The sequence below is a fragment of the Bison bison genome, unplaced genomic scaffold (genome assembly GCF_000754665.1).
Source record: "Bison bison bison isolate TAMUID 2011002044 unplaced genomic scaffold, Bison_UMD1.0 scf7180017864227, whole genome shotgun sequence".
Classification (NCBI taxonomy): domain Eukaryota; kingdom Metazoa; phylum Chordata; class Mammalia; order Artiodactyla; family Bovidae; genus Bison; species Bison bison.
This window is the reverse complement of record NW_011494799.1, coordinates 1209885-1227111: the sequence shown is the minus strand read 5'-3', so window position 1 is coordinate 1227111 and position 17227 is coordinate 1209885. Positions and strand designations below refer to the sequence as shown.

Genomic DNA, 17227 nt, shown 5'->3' with positions numbered 1-17227 from the left:
GTATGTTTGAGGTGGTGGTGGTAAGAAGGAGCCGCGGTGGGGGAAGGGTGGTTGGCATCTATCTCACTCATCACTGTGGCTTCAGTTAACCTTCTCTTTTCCTGGGAAATCTTCAGCGCCCCCCTTAAGTCCCCCCACCTTGGTAGACTCAACGTTTCCTCCGGAACCAAAAATCTAGTGCTCCTGGAGGCATCCAGCCCTGGGATGTGCTCTGGGGTCCTGCAAGGTGGGAGTGCATTCGCCTGACCCTGCCCCAGCCACACACAACCCTTAGCCGCCTAAGTCTACTTTTCGGCAGAACCAAGTTCTTTGGCTCTCCTGCGTGGCCAGGAGATGGGGTGGGGGTGGGGGGATGCCATGCCTCCTGGTCCTCCAAGGCCTCCTGAAGCTGAGATCAGTTTGGGATGGAGTTGGGGAGGGGATAAAAATCTACACGAACTCGGTAAAGTGACTTGATGGGGAGGCCTCGGGAGTGTTGGGAGTAAAGGGACTCAAGCTTCAGTTGAGGGCAGGAGAAAAGAGCAGGTTCCTCCTGTATCTGTAACCGGTACCCAGTGTTCTCTGCCGAAAACTACGGGCTCTTAGGTTTGCGCTTCGGCATCTTGGAGACGGAAGAGGTGCGCCCCTGCCTCCTTCCGGTTCGAGGCGAAGCGGGGGCACTAAGAGGGTGCGCGTCAAGGGCGCTCGTTCAGCTCACCCAGGTCGGTAGCAAGGTCGGGGGAGGGGGGTGGCTGGTACGAGACTCCCCTTCACCTGGGAGCGCAGTCAAGGCTCGGTTTGTGAGCGATTGAGTTCCCGCTGCATTCTTCGGCTCTATCTACTCTCGCCGCCCAGTTGAAATATCTACTTTGCAGGTTTGACCCTCCCATCTCTAGACTGCTCAGGAGTGATTTTCCCCGGATATTGACCTTTGCGCAATAAAGTTGATTGCCAACAGCTAGAAAGATTCTTTAGGAAAAGGCATGGACCTAAAAAAAAAAGAAGAAGAAATAAGACTGAAGCGAGCCCTGAGCCCTGCTCGCGGCTAAGCACCGCACCTTAACATTCCCACAAGCCGCCCCACCCCACCTCCCCACGGACTTAGGAACTGCCATTGTCTCCTCTTTGCTGCTAAAGAAACTGAGCTTCAGGGAAGTTAAGAACCTTACGTTAAGCCCACTAGCAACAGACCAGGCCTGGATGGAACCGGGCCAACTTGTTGGAAGTCAGCTTCCATTCCACACTGGATTTAGGAGAGAAAGCTGCTCACTTGGAGGGTAAATGGAGCTTCTCCCGGGGAAAAAGTGGTGCTTCCCCGGTCATCTGTCCTTGCCAAGGGGGTCAGGAAAGGGTTTTCTAGCAGGCTCTAGCCCGTGGACCCTTCAGCTGACAGGTAGCAAGCTAGTGGGCCAGCGATTCCCCTTCAAGGCACAGCCTGCTGCTTCCAGGGACGGGAGACAATATGCCTCTGTGCTTTCTGATTTCAAAGGTGAATCAGGGGGTGCTTGCTGTGTTACGTGTGCCCACAAAAGAAGCTTGGGACCTTATCCCTTTTAAAGAGCTTGTTAAAAGAGCACTTGGATTTGTCAGGGAAAGATGGGAGGGGGAAAAGGAAAAAAAGCACCTAAGATACTTGGGCATATTCATCTTGGGAGCTGGAGCACAGATTGATGGAGGCCAAGAGTAGGATTTGCAACATCGGAATAAATAGTTTCATTTCAAACATTCTGATACGCTTTCAAACATTCTGATACGCTCCCTGTTCTGATGGGGAAAGACAGTGATGTGAACACAGTCACGAGAACTTCCCTCTTGCTAAGAAGTCCCATTTCCTCATGGGATCCCAGGAAAATGTCCTCAAGGTAGAGCAGAGAGTTGTCTAAGACTCGATGAACATGAGTTTGGGCAAACTCTGGGAGACGGTGAAGAACAAGGAAGCCTGGAGCGCTGCAGTCCACGGGGTCACAGAGTCCGCACCATTTAGTGACTGAACAACTGCAAGTTTCTAAGGAAAGCATCTCACCCATTTTTCCTTTTAGTCTATCTCCACGCTCTTTTTGTGGATTTCATGAGGAATCAGACTTTAGAATTGATTATTTTTTTCATCTAGAAAAACATACTATGCCTTAAGCATAACCACAACAAAAACTATAAACTTTCCTGCCAAATTGGTGTGGGTAGTATTTGACTTCACCTTTTCTGCTTTTCTTTTTCAGATTTTTCTGTTTGTTTGTTTCTCAGTTTTCTCATGAGGATGAAGTGAATTTAAGAAAATACTCAGCTTAATCTCTCTCTCTCTCTTTCCATATACACATACAAGTTACATCCCCATGAGTCTAAGCATCCAATATTTTTAATGTCGATGTAGGAAAAAAATCAGTGTACCGAGGTAGTCATTTTTAAAAAAATTCAAAACAGAAAAATGACAGATAGTATTCACATCTTCAGCTTGTAGGAAGGAACCTCCCGCGTATGTGTTACTTATTTGGAAGGAGATGGTCAGCTTGGGTCAGCCAGTCCTAGGGGAATATTGTTAAGTCAAGATCAGCTGTGCCTACCTGTTGACACTGCAGGCTTTCTGGATTTACAGTTTCCTGCATTTAGAGCTTCCTGGCTTGAGAAGTGGATCGTCAGTGTTGGGAGGAGTGGAAGCATGGGTGGGCTATGAGTGTAGCATGGAAAATACAGGAATCCAGGAGGAGGAAGAGTGATTATCTTCCTGCTCACCATGGAGACTTTCTCACTTTTGCATTTACTTAACGCCCACTTATTAAGCAGGTAGGATGTTCCCAGCATGGTATGAGGCACTTGTGGACACAAAGATTAGTAACTCATGGGCCCTGGCCTGGAGGAGTTTTTAAGTTTGCAGCACGAGCGAGGCAAGCAAACAGGGCATAATACTCTCTGACAATGTGAACAAGGGGCTTTGGAAGTTTGAAAGAGAACTGCTTGGGACACATGTCCAAGATAGGTGATTTCATTTGGTATTCAACAAGTATGGGAGGTAGGGCAGAGCAAGGAGAGGAAGGAGAGAGAAATGGGAACTTCAGCTGGAAAGAGGCACAGAGTAAAGGTAGGGAAGGCCAGACCAGGGTTCTTATTTCTCTGGGGGACACTCAGGTTCACTGTTCCTTGATTATCGGGGCTTGTATAAAGAAGCTGGAGGTTTCTCCCGTAGTTCTTATGTAGAGTGTGTCTTCTGCCTCCCTGTCATTTTCATGGGAGGAGGAGTGGATTTGAGATGGTTTTCTTTTTAGTCTAACTGATGAGCCACATTTAGGTTCCCTTCTGGAGTGAATAAGTGGAACTCCTTGTCCCTTGGGCATTTACCTGAAGGTTTAAGATAGAGAGAAGGGCACACAGACATGGACAGGGTTGTGGAAATATCAGAGGACATTAGTATAAGGCGGATAGTGACCCCCCCAAAAAAAATCCTTCCAGAATGAATTCCTAACTTTGCGCGAGTGCCAGAAGTATGGGTACCGTCGGCTTCCACTTCAGAGCTTCCACTTCTCTCAGAACAGATGAAACATGCTGTTTTGGTTAGTTCTCTGTGTCTCTCTCTCCCTTGGGGCTGGAAGCCCCTCGGAGGCTGGGAGTTGAACTGTTTCACTTACTTCCCAGCTCCTGGCACAGCTCCAGGCACATAAAAAGAGCTCAGTCCATTCTGAATGAATGAACGCTGCAAGTGTAAGGATGTTGGCTTTTAGTTTGTGTTCATGATGGAGACTCTGAATATCTTTTTAGGTTTATCATTTTGGGTTTTTAATTGTGATCGCACACAGTAATCACTGGAACAACTAGTTCTGATAATAACTTGTTTTTATTCATGGTAGAACTAGCCTGTTGAAGTGAAAGATTTGAGCACAATAGTTATGAAACTGTACCCCCTGCCTTGACCTTGGACGCTCACTTAGAAGACACTTAAGAGCCACAAATTGAAAAACCACTGTACTAGAGGCTTCACATCAGCGTTGTCCAATTTGTTGCTCTCCTTATTCTCAGCATGATGCTTTGACTTAACTGTTCTCTCTGAGCTGGTCTTCCTACCGTTCAGAGTCGTGATGAACTTTCATACAACCAAAACTCACTTTTGGCATACGTTTTGCTGTTGTTGTTTTCGTCATTTCATGTATGACTTGTATATTGGCCAAGATCCTTTCATAGCTGGACTAAAGAAAGGTTAAGATACCTTCTTCTTCCCAAGGCTTCTGTATAACTTTTAGATGACCCAAGGAATGGCAATCATCTGGGTTCTTAAAAGTCAATATCTTATGGCCGTTTACTCAGGGAGAGGGCAAAATCTAGGTTGGAAGAAGGATTAATCTAAGATGTTTTGATGCCCTTCTTTTGCTTTGCTGCTCTGTGTTAACATTTTCCAACATAGGCACCAATTAGGTCTTGGAAACAAGCATGGAGAAAAGCATAAAATGAGATCAAAACATGATCAGCTCCCTCTGAATTCTACCTTATGTTTTAGCCCATCTATTGGCTCCTTGGCTTGGAGTAATTTCAAATTCCCACTGGCTTAGTGGCAAGACATCTTCTCATTCTTTTCTAAATACACTCTTCCTTTAAAAAAAAAAAAAAAATTCCTCCCCACCATCTTCTGTCTTGTGAATTCTTTTTTTAGGATTCAAACTGCAAAGAAATTCGTAGGTGAAATAGAATGCATTTTCGAGCACTATGTTCATTGTTGTTCCTAGCTCAATGGGGCAGTAGAATATTTCAGGAAGGAAGTTTATGGTTTGTTTTTTTTTTTTTTTGCTTTGAGTTGAGGAGGCTGTTCTATCCTTGATAATCATCTCAGTGGTACTGTGTCTTGGTACCCAGTCAGCTGAGGTACAATACAAGTATCACCCAATCTTGATTACATTGCTCATAAAAAGGCAAAATTTTGAGGGCTGTGGACCTCTCAGGGCAAGGAGAGTGTCAAACTTTCCTATTAGCAGTATCAAAATATGATTCCAGAAAACCCATGATAAGAGATTCAGATGGGATTATATGATACAAATGCAAAGGATGGGGAATCCAATTTTAGGTCAGTTGCCAGCCCTTGGCATTCTGGTGGCTCTGTGAAGATTATAGAAAGTAGAGACTTCACTTTTGAGATTCTGATAGGAAACCAATATGTTACAGTTACCTCTTCCATCTTAGAAAACTGTGTTCATATCCATTTGCCTACAGAGAGGAATCTAAGTAATTATTACAACTAACATATCAATTTATTATTCTTGATGTGTGCATTCCTAAGAAATAACAAGAAAGGAAATTATAAATTTATAGATTAAAAAGATAAAAATCATTTGAATTTAAAACTGGAGATGCTAGTACATTTCCTTTTGTTTAAATTGTGGCTGCCTCAAATGAACCTATGTCTCACAGACATAGAGAGCAGACTTGTGATTGCTGAGGCAGCTGCCTGGGGCCAGGGGCTTCTATATTTTAAAAGGATATATAAAGGCAAATTTAATTTAGAGATTTTTGTTTAATATCTGTAAAAACTACACTCCCATGTAGGGATCAGGAGACTTCCAGCCATATTGCTTTTTGAGTTACAGTGGAATTTTGATGAAAAAGTGAGCTGCACTCATTCTGTGCTGCAGGATCGGGGGAGTTGCCAGATGGGGGCAGGATGGGGGGTACTGGGGAAATGAGCACATTTTCAATAGGTTTCCCATATTTGTCTACATTTGCTCCTTTTTGTCCCCCTTCTCTACAAGGATGGTGTTTTAAAAAATTAATGCACATTTATTAACAGGGGGCTGAGAAGAGCTGAGAGTTTGAGGTCAGAAGGTGCAAATTATTACGTACAGAATGGCCGTACTGTATAGCACAAGCTTCCCGGGTGGCTCAGTGGTAAAGAATCGGCCTGCGGTGTAAAAGGCACAGGAGGCTTGGGTTCGATCTCTGCATCAGGAAGATCCCCTGGAGGAGGGTATGGCAACCCACTCTGGTATTCTTGCCTGGAGAATCCCACGGGCGGAAGATTCTGGTGGGCTAGAGTCCACAGGGTCACAAAGAGTCCAACACAACTGAAACGACTGAGAACTCACGGTATAGCCCGGGAACTGTATTCAGTATCCCGGGATAAATCATAATGGGAAATAACAAAAAAGAATGTATGTATGTGCAAAACCGAGTCACTCTGCTGTCTGGCAGAAATTAACACAGCATTGTAAATCGACTAAACTTCAATAAAAAAATAAATGAAGAAAAATAATAAAGTATGGCTGCCGGTGCTATCTTTACTTACATGAGAAGGTCTATAATAATCTTCCATGGTAGCCAATGAAAAATTTCTTCCCATGCTGCCAACTTGGTGAGCATAAATTACTGGGAACTTTATATGGAATAAATTATGTTCTTAAGCCTTCTCAGATGTGCAGCCAATAGAGATTTTAAAGCAGAAAACGAAATGCAAAATTGAGCTCAAAGGGGTATTTGTTGTGTTTGGAACCCTCTCTGGAGTAGCTTCCTCTTTAGCTCTGGGAGGGGATTACGGGCGCTGCCTTCCAACCCCAGGCTTTCTTAGCCACACGCGGCTCTTCAGAAACCTGCGTGTGGTTTGCTTCTTCGATTTAAATAAAGCGATGTGGACTATTGCAAATGCTGATGTGGCAGTGGGCCATAGGAAAACAAAATGAAGAACCCTGCTCAAGTGACAGACAGGACAAAGAGGGAAAGTGTCACTGACCCCATATGTGCCATTGCCTGACTTGCGTGCTTTTGTTGAGAACCCTGTGCTGCCATCTTTTTTGTACGACCACTGTAAGTGCAATTCTTGGGTACTCTCAAATCCACGGTGAGTTTAATTGATTTGTGGCTTTCCCCACTGCTGACGATGAAGTGGTGCTTTGGCTGTTGAAAGGTGAGGGGAACTTGATTTCAATGCAGAGATGAGATGAGATGCAGCATTCTGTAAACTGACAGATGGAAATTCTGCTTCAGAATTCATTATTTGACATGGAAGATAATGGTGAAAATTTGAATCTTTGAAAGAGTGCAGAGGGTCAAAATACAGTCAGACCATTGAAAAGTTAAATGAATTGCACTTGGAAATACATTTAGATGGCAGCTTCTAGGTTCCCTGATGATCTTTCTGATAGATTTTTCTATGTCATCTTGTTTTCCTCATTCACTTTGAGCTATTAAGGTGCCTAACTAGAACTTTGGATGCATGCATGTGTGCTAAGTAGCTCCAGACATGTTTGATACTTTGTGACCCCTTAGACTGTGGCCCACCAGGCTCCTCTGTTCGTGGGATTTTCCTGGTAAGAATCCTGGAGTGGGTTCTCATGCCCTTCTCCAGGAACTAGAACTTTGGGTCTGTGTAACTCCTGACATGTGAATGGAAAATGATATTCTTCATCTAAAGATACAGATATCTTGAGGGATTGATGCTTTATGGGTCTGCTATGAAAAGGTTGAAACTACATGGCTTTATGATCCAGCAATCCCGCTGCTGGGCATACATACTGAGGAAACCAGAAGGGAAAGAGACACGTGTACCCCAATGTTCATCGCAGCACTGTTTATTATAGCCAGGACATGGAAGCAACCTAGATGTCCATCAGCAGATGAATGGATAAGAAAGCTGTGGTACATATACACAATGGAGTATTACTCAGCCATTAAAAAGAATACATTTGAATCAGTTCTAATGAGGTGGATGAAACTGGAGCCTATTATACAGAGTGAAGTAAGCCAGAAAGAAAAACACCAATACAGTATAGTAATGCATATATATGGAATTTAGAAAGATGGTAACAATAACCCTGTGTACGAGACAGCAAAAGAGACACTGTTGTATAGAACAGTCTTATGGACTCTGTGGGAGAGGGAGAGGGTGGGAAGATTTGGGAGAATGGCACTGAAACCTGTATAATATCATGTATGAAATGAGTCGCCAGTCCAGGTTCGATGCACGATACTGGATGCTTGGGGCTGGTGCACTGGGACGACCCAGAGGGAGCGTATGGGGAGGGAGGAGGGAGGAGGGTTCAGGATGGGGGGAACACACGTATACCTGTGGCGGACTCATTTCGATATTTGGCAAAACTAATACAATATTGTAAAGTTTAAAAATAAAATAAAATTAAAAGAAATTACATGGCTATATCTAGTTTATTAGCAGCAAATTAAGTTACAAAATGTCACATGTTAATTGTAATTAGTAAAAAAAATGAAAAAGCTATGAAAAAAAATTTTTTTTTAGCAATTTCCTTTCTAATCAACTCCCCTCCATGGTTTTCAAATTGTATACATGAATTCTCTGATGCTTGTCTTTGAAGGATGGAACCTATTTCCCAGAAGTGACAAAGAACTGCTTTGGAAATTAGGTAATAAAAAGTAATGGTGGCTTCTGATTTGGGTGCAGGCTCTCTCTCTTTTGGATCTCTGGCTCTGGGAAGCCTAACAAAAAGGTCCACAGGAGTAGGAACTGAAGTCTCTGCCAAGAGCCAGTGAAGCACTGAGCCTGCCAACAAGTAGGAGAGTGAACTTGGAGCCAGAGTCTGCAGCTCCAGTCAGTCTTAAGATGACCTGAGCTCCAGCCAATAGCTAGACTGCATCCTCACAAGAGATCCAGAAGCAAAACCACTTCACTAAGCTGTTCTCAGATTCCTGAGTCTCAGAAACTGTGTGAGATCACAAGTGTTTGTGCAGCTTGCCAAGTTTGGGGCTAATTTTGTACAACAATAGATAGCTTGTACGTCACTCAGAAGTAACTTGCACAGTGTCTGGTGCTGTCTAGGAGGCTAAAAAATATTTGTGGAGTGCATGAATTAAAATGAATAAATGAAAAGTTGAATTTAGATCCTTCCCTAGCAGTCCCTATTATTTAACAACCTTTTAACTAGCTTCAGAGTGTTTCTAGGAAAGGGTCTCTTCAATTATTAAAAGTTCAGTCATTCAACAAATATTCATGGCTGTTTGTCAATGAACAACTCTTCCACTGTGGAATATTGTGAGCCCACTGGAGCATCTGCCAAGCTTTTAAAAAGAAGTAGTTATGGAAGCTCTCTCTGTTTAAAGCAGTTGAAAACTAGGTTTGGGGTTGGGGAGACACAAGTCACCAAGAAAAGTGAAGGATTAGGAGAAGGACAAAATTTCTCTCTACACTGACAAACTCAAGGTATTCATAGGTGAGAATGAGACCATCACTGAATCGAGGGATATAAATAGTGTGAGACATTCAACAGTGAGTGTGGACAGTGAGGGGGAACGTGGCCTCTCATCCTCTCTGGGGTGTGATGTGTGCCGTGAGCAGCTGCCTTTTGGGTCAGATCATCTGGCTCAGAACCCCACCTATTCCATTTACCAGTTGTGAGAACTTAAGGAACTCATTTAATCCTTTGAAATCTCATCCACACATTAAGCAAGCAAAGAGTATGATGCACGATTTTAAAACAGATGAAACTGGTGAAAGGTTTAGTCCACTTCCTGGAATGTAGTAAATCCTTTAAAAATTGTTATTTCCTTTCCTTATGACGAATTGTCGTGTCTCCTACGCGGTTAGCCACTTGACTGCACACATGAACCTCCCTATGAGGTTCTTTACCATGTGTGACATGTTGAGATCATCTGAAAATACGGAGTCACGGAGTATAATTGGGACATGGTTGGATTCATCTGCTGTTCTAGGAGGAGCCTGGTAAGATGAGATAAAGGGAGCATGGACACGTCTACAGTCTTTGAGGATGGACACTGTGGAAGATGCTGAACACTCATGCTACTGTTCTTTCTGCTCCATATGGCTTTCTGCTTAGGTGTTCTTTCTTCTTAGGTTCTAGCTTTTGACTGACTTCTTGAAGAGACCAGATGCATTTGGAGGCTCCTCCTGCACCATCAGTGTGACCTTGATGGTTGGTCTTGCATATCTCTAAGGGCTAACTCTGAGGTTTGAGCTACCTGGGCCATTGCAGAAATAGTTCAGCCAGAAGATTTCAAGGCTGTTTACTGAGAGACAAGTGAAGAAGTGGTTCACTCACCGCTGGCTGCGTCACCTTGTCTTGGCCATGCTTGATATTGTCTGCGTTTGCGTGCGTATTCTCTTCTCCTTTTCTCTTTATCTTGTTAAGTTTTGTCACTTGGCCACTTCCTTCTGGTCTCACCCGTCCCTATAATCTGCCTCAATTTCCCCCTTCTCTCCTCTCCTTCTCTCTCCTCCTACTCCGGGAGGAGAGAAGAAAACCCAGAATGGGCCTGGAGCTACGCTGGTTCCTCCCTTGCTTTTCTTCTTACTCATGTTGTGTGATTTCATTGTAGAGGCACTTTGGAGTTTGCCCAGCAAGTGAGTTCATAGGTAGATCCCACTAGAATATTGGGACCCATCTGCAAATAAATATGACAAACAAATGTAACATCTAATGATATTAAAGCTACATTTCTGTTCTGTTCACTATTTTTTGTTTGTTTTTTTGTTCTGTTCGCTTTTGTATTAACGTGTCTTCTAAGTTTGACTCCCATTTGTTTTTGATATTTAGTAAGATAAAACACACCTTTTAACTTTTTAAAAGTCCTGGTGGGAGGAATTGGAAAGCATAATCGAGAAAATTCTGTAGAATGCCCCCTCCTAGGGGCAGAGAAACTCCATGGAGCTTTTCCTTATCTTTGTATCTCTATCTCTCCTTGCAACTTATAAAGAAAAATATCCTAGTAGATCTGTGGGATTCATTGCTTCTTTTTGCTCTAAATCCATTATCTCAGCATAGAAAACATATTGCATGGCAATTGTATCAATAAGAGTTTAGAGAAAACATGGAAATTATTTTATTTGTAAGGATAAACTAGATTATGCTGCTGTAACAAATTAGCAGTAAAATATTAGTGATTTAACAGAATGAAGGTTTTTTTTTTTCCTACATATCAGTGGCAGGTTGGCAAGGGGATTCTGTTCCATGTACCTGCACAGAGCCCAAGATGAGGGCGGCCCTACTATCTATTACTGGACCACCCTGAATTAATCCCTGGAGAGGGGAATGGCTACCCACTCCAGTGTTCTTGCCTGGAGAATTCCACAGACAGGAGTCTGGGGGGTTATGGTCCATGGGATCGTAAAGAATTGGACACCACTGAGTGACTAATGCTTTCACTTGAATTAATGGCATCCTCTGTGGCTGCAGCAGGGGAAGAAAGTACTCAAAGGCTTCATGACCAGAAGCAGCATTGGTCTTTCTTCTCATACCCTGTTGGCCAGAACTAGTCATCTGGCTAAGCATAACTGCCAGGAGTCTAGAAAGTACAGTCTTTTGTGTGGTTGGAAAGCAGCGGAAAGCCAGATACTGGTGAGTGCCCGTGTTGTCTCCCACATTACAAATTTAATCCCTTCAGGAAAACCAAGGGCTAGAAGGGGCTGTGTGCTAGGCCACAAAATAAGCCAGTGACAGTCAGTACTAGAACTCAGGTCTTTTGGTACCAGCTATTATTTATGTGGTTATTTTTGCAGCAGTTAACTCCTTCCTCTCTGGGAAATGATGGCACACGGATAGGTGGCAGTAGTGGTAAAGAACCTGCCTGCCAACGTAGGAGACGCGGGTTCGATCCCTGGGTCAGGAAGATCCCCTGGAGGAGGGGAATTCCATGGACAGAGGAGCCTGGTGGATGACAGTTCATGGGGTAGCAAAGATTTGGACATGACTGAAGTGACAGCACATAGCATATGCAGAGTAAATCATCAGGTGTGAATGAAGAATGATGACCTTGCTGTGATCTTTAAATTATCCTTTTCAATCATATGCCAGGCAAAGTTTATTTTCTTCTTGTGGCTTAGAGGAGTTCCAGGCCATATCTCACTAGTAGAGAGTTTTCTTTTTCTTACTTAAGCAAAAGCTACTTTTTTTTTACACTCAAGTAGTAACAATATTCTGTATGTACTTAGACAGAAACTTCTGAAGTCATTTTCAGGTATCTTTTCTCAAGTGCTTTACACATAATGTATGAGAAATAAGGAGGTTGCATGTCACTGACTTAATTTTACAGGTACCCAAGGCGATGAGAATATGCATACAAGCTCACACAGCCAGTTAGTGGTGACCCTGGGACTAAAATTCAAAGCTGTGATTTTCAAAACTGGTACTGAAGCACAAGCTGGTTTGCTTCCATTCTTTTTCCTAGCATTGTGGTGTAAAATAAATAGTTAGGTTACTTTCTCCAAGCTTCAGCAGCTTTTCCGTGGTAGGGGGAGGAGCATAATTTGACTCTTAACCTTGGATGCTTTTGCTAGATTCTTATGTTGAGAAAAATATAACACACTTTGACATGTGGAGGGTGTTACATTGAGGCTCAACTTATGTCTCCAATACTCTTCTGAAATACAAAAATTTTTTTTTTGCTCTTTATGTTTTCCTTAGTTGGGAATAATAATATAACTAAGACATGGGATTAAAAGTATGCCTCTCAAATTCCATATACTATACGCATGTTTGCTGTTACTTATTACTCAATATTCTGTGATAATCAAGAGCAAAGAGGAATATGAAACAAACGGAGTAAACTCAGCTCTACAATTTCTCTTTCTATATCTACTTTCTATTCCTTAGAAGCTATCAGAGTACTGATAGACAGTATATGTCATACGTAGAAACTTTGTACAACTGATACATCTCCTTGGGCTAATGGTCGCAATTAATAGAACCTTGGGCTAATGGTTGCAACTAATAGAAATAATAATGCTTGCTTCCAGTTGCAGCTAATAGAACCAGGGTAGAAACTGGATTCATCAAAAAAAGAATATATTACCTTTGGTAATGGAAAAGAAGAGGGAAAAGCTAAGTGTGCAAATAATACCCCTAGGAAATTATTTTTTTATCTTTTGGTTCTGCTTTGTATTGATGTGGCAGCAAAGATGGCCACTAGTACCTCAAAGATTATAGCTTTGTAATTTAGCTTTTTTTTTTTCTTGGTAGTTGTTGCATCAAACATTTCAGGGTTAATAACCATAGGTTTGATTGGGTCTTATGCCCAGCTTTGGAAAAGTCACCATCGTTTTGATTGATCAGGTCTCAGTTATCATTCAACTGCTGGACCCAGTGGGTGGAGTCAGCTCTATTTAAACCTTAAGCACTGAGATACAGAAAAGAGGTGGTATCTTAACAGAAAATCCACCTTCTATTACATAAAGAAAGAATGGATGCTGGGCAGAGAAAAATTACAGATATCTATTGCAGTTCTCAACTATATTCTCAAGTACTCAACAAATGTAGGAGAGAAAAATAGATGATTACCACCATGGGTGTTATTTTATGTTGAAAGCAAAGAGAGCTAGGATGCTAAGGACAGGTGGAAAAATCTGACAGATGAAGTCAGATCTCAAGTTACCTTCTTCTCTTTAACACTACAGTTTCCCAGAGCTTTACACATGTAATAGAAGTTGATAATAATTTTCACAATTTTTTAATAGAAAAATATATTGGGGGGTCTATAAGCTATAAAACAAAATTTTTAAAGTTTGTAAATGATCAGTCTTATCCAGGTAAATAAACATGGAGATGCTGGTCTATTCTTTAGATAAGATCACGTTTCAATCCCCAGGATCCCTGTTATTCAATTGGATTTACCTTTGCTTAATTTGTAAGCAGCTCTGATCCCAAGTACAACTGCCTTCAGAAGAGGAACCTTATCTTTGATGTTCTAACTTTCAAAAAATGCCAATTACTGGTGCCTCAAGCCTGGAGTGCAGTCATGGGACAACCAGTTCCTTCTACAAATCATGTCCACTTATCTCTGTGGGCTAAGACCATCCTTTTCATCTGCTTGTCATATCTGGTTTTGGTGGAACTCATTTGCAACCCTCATACATAAAATATTCCCTAAATACCAACTAAATCAATACAAATCCATCAACAGGCTATGCTTGTAAATAAACTATCAACTGATGCTTGTATAGCACACCCCCGCTTCCCAAGTTCTTGCACGTAAACCATCTCACTTGATCATCATGAGAGCTCTGGAAGGCAGGAAGGACAGATAAGAGTATTACTTCTCTCCTGTCAAAACTAATGAAACAGACTCAGTGATCTGCTCAAACTGATGACTACTGTGAGTTTTTGGAGTCCAGACCTCAGGTTTTTCTCACTACATCTTGCATCTGAATTTGGGTGAAGGCTGTAGTGTTCACTGGAAGGTTCAAGAAAAAACTCAGGAGTCAAATGAACAAGGGTTTTAAGACTGACCGCTGATTGTTAGTTGTATGACTTTGGGCAAGTTTCTTTATCATTTAGCCTCAAATTATTCAACTGTATTGTTTTAACCATTGCATACCTCATAGGATTCTTGTGATAGAATAATACATGGACAGTGCTTAGCAAAGGCTCTGTATGTAAATTCATGCTTCAATAGTCTAGGTATTGTTCTCATCATATATCTCTAAGCACTTACTTAACCTTCATTCACAAAGAGAAATAAAGATTTGAATCATTCATGTGGATTGCTCCACGCTTATGTCTCTATTAACTACATCTTTTAGGTATGGGTAAAACGTGAGAGCAAATTGCCTGAATCAGTCTTTTACCTCACCATGCTTGCATCTAATTGCTTGATCTATCTTTTTTGCATTTCTGATCATCCACTATAAAGCCAAGTATTTGTTATTTGTACTCAATAGATTATAAGGTTAATACTATCCTGCGTATTCTAGGAGATAAGTATAAATTCTGCAATATGATTAAACAATTTAGACTAACGTAAACAACACTACCACCCATTGGAGTCCTGTTTTTCAGACTAAACAAACCTCAAAGAAAGTTATTTCTCCCCTGTTACTTTGTTTTGAACTTTTCCCAATTCAGGCTGCATTATAGATTTTCCCAGTGTTTGTTTTATAAAAGGTAGGCCAATTATTTCCATGAAGCCCCAGCATGGTTCTTCTGTAACACTGGCTTTGAATATGATAGCCAAAACATCCATTTCTTTTGAGCAGAGCCTCATCAGTGAGTGATTTTGTAGAGTAAATGCAAAGGGAAATAGGAAGCATGTTCCTGAAAAGGGGCAGGCTTTCCTGTTGGTCTTGATGCTTTCTGTGGCCTCAGTGTGTCAGAACTGGAGCTCAGCGACGAGGAGCACGGCCCCATGGCGGATCCAACTATCTGCCAAGGTGAGTTTCTAGTGTAATGGTGGAGGCAGAGAGTCAGCAGAAAATAAGAAGTGGTGACTAAAAGAGGGGGGCTATGAGCATGTGGACGGGAGCACCGAGCATAGACTTGGCATGGGGGCGATTCTCCAGGATGATGACATCCAAGGAGAGGGCTGGAGGATGAGTGTGAATCAGCCACATCAGGATTTGGTGGGGGAGAAAAGAGGCAACTATTCTGGGCTCAGAGGAGATGCAAGGACTGTGAGGAGTGAGCAAATTTAGCAGGATTAAGGAGCTCAGAATTTAAGGAGCAAGCTGGCTTCCATGGTGGCTCAGAGGGTAAAGCATCTGCCTGCAATGCAGGAGACCCAGGTTCAATCCCAGTGTCAGGAAGATCCTCCGGAGAAGGGGATGGCAACCCATTCCAGTATTCTTGCCTGGAGAATTCCATAGACAGAGGAGCTTGGCAAGCTACGGTCCATGGTGTCACAAAGAGTCAGACATGACTGAGTGATTGATACTTTCACTTTTCACACTGGCAGGAGAGAAGGCAGAAAAAAGGGTAGGGACCAGAATGAGGAGAGAGTGTAACCTTGGAAATTTCTTCCATTCCTACACCCAACTCCACAAAGGAAGAAATGACCTCTGATGTCCCATTCTCTCCCAGGGGAAAGGTTAGTGAAGTCAAAGTCGCTCAGTCATGTCCGACTCTTTGCGACCCCATGGACTGTAGTCCATGGAATTCTCTAGGCCAGAATACTGGAGTGGGCAGCCTTTCCCTTCTCCAGGGGATCTTCCCAACCCAGGGATCAAACCCTGGTCTCCCACATGGCAGGCGGATTCTTTTCTCAGCTGAGCCAAAGGGGAAACAGGGGAAAGATGATTCCCTTTAAAGCCCAGATTTTCAAGGGATTGAAAGAAAATTACAATGACTGGGCACTCTGATATACCAGGCACAGTTTTAGTTACTTTGCATCGATTTAAACAATCCTGTGGCATAGGCACTACTGTTGTACCCGTGTTACAGAGAAGGATATTGAGACAAGGGGAGGGATATGATCTGCCCAAGGCACTCAGCGGATGGCTTCCCTGGGACTGAACCTGAGGGAGGCTGGCTCTAGGGAATGTCCCCTCCACAAGGAGTGCTTGTAGCAGGAAGCTGTCCCGTGAGCCGATTCAGGAATTCCTCTAGAGCTTCCGACAGTGCCATGGCAACTATAGAAAACTCTCCTGAAATTCATATATGGCATTTACTCTTTCATTGTTGAAACTTTGGGGCAGGATAATGTTTTAATAAGACATGGTTATGAAAATAATGATGTTCTTAAGCTCAACTTATAACTACCATTGCAAGTTACGGAGGTTTATCATGAAAGAACTTCCAGACACCTTTTATCTTTACTTCTTTTTTTTTTTTTTAACATGAGTAATGAAACTAGACAGGTCACTGTCCGTTAAAGTCAGTAACATTTCCTGGTTTCCAGGAGGTGACAACAATGACTTTTCTTTGCCTTTTCAGCACGGCTACATTTTGTTGAAATTCAAGATCTGCTTTTAGTATGACTTATTCAGGATTTTATTTTACTTTGCAATTTTTATCACAATTTCACTCTCTCTCTCTCTTTTTTTTTTTGTAGATTGTATTACACTCTTTTGTCCCCAAATGAAAATGCAGGCTCCAGCCATACTTCCAACAATGGTTTTTTGGGTGTCTTGTTCAGAAGTTCATATGTTAGGGTGAATACGACTTTTGATACATGGGTTGTAGCAAAATGTGAAATTCTAGAAAATACACTACAATTTCAAGAAAAAAAAGTTAAAAAAGTGGAGCAAATTCCATAAAAAAAGAAGCTAATTTTAAACTGAGATGCCTTTATCCAGGGGTTTGTTACTGATCTGCTACAGGACAACCTCAGAATTAACACTTGCTAACATTTCTAGTGTATGTATAACTTCTGACTAAACTCTATGCTCTATTGGGAAAAAGAAAGTCATGCTTGCTAACTGTTTTCAAACTTAGCAGATTTACTCTGAGAGTACTAGTCAAGCAAATCAGATTCAAAAACAAAAGCATCATGTCGTATTTATAGTATCACAAAAATGTTTTTATGAAAAATATTTTAGGAATATCTATAATTATTTCCTGGAATAGTTTTTTTTCTTTTTCATTGTTTA

The 17227-nt window shown here is 42.0% G+C and overlaps 1 long non-coding RNA gene across 5 annotated transcripts in view; it reads left to right on the top strand.

Annotated features, from left to right (window-relative positions):
• The window catches only part of LOC104992876, a 39454-nt gene that overhangs the window by 14987 nt on the left and 7240 nt on the right, over window positions 1–17227 (top strand). The window lies entirely within an intron of this gene.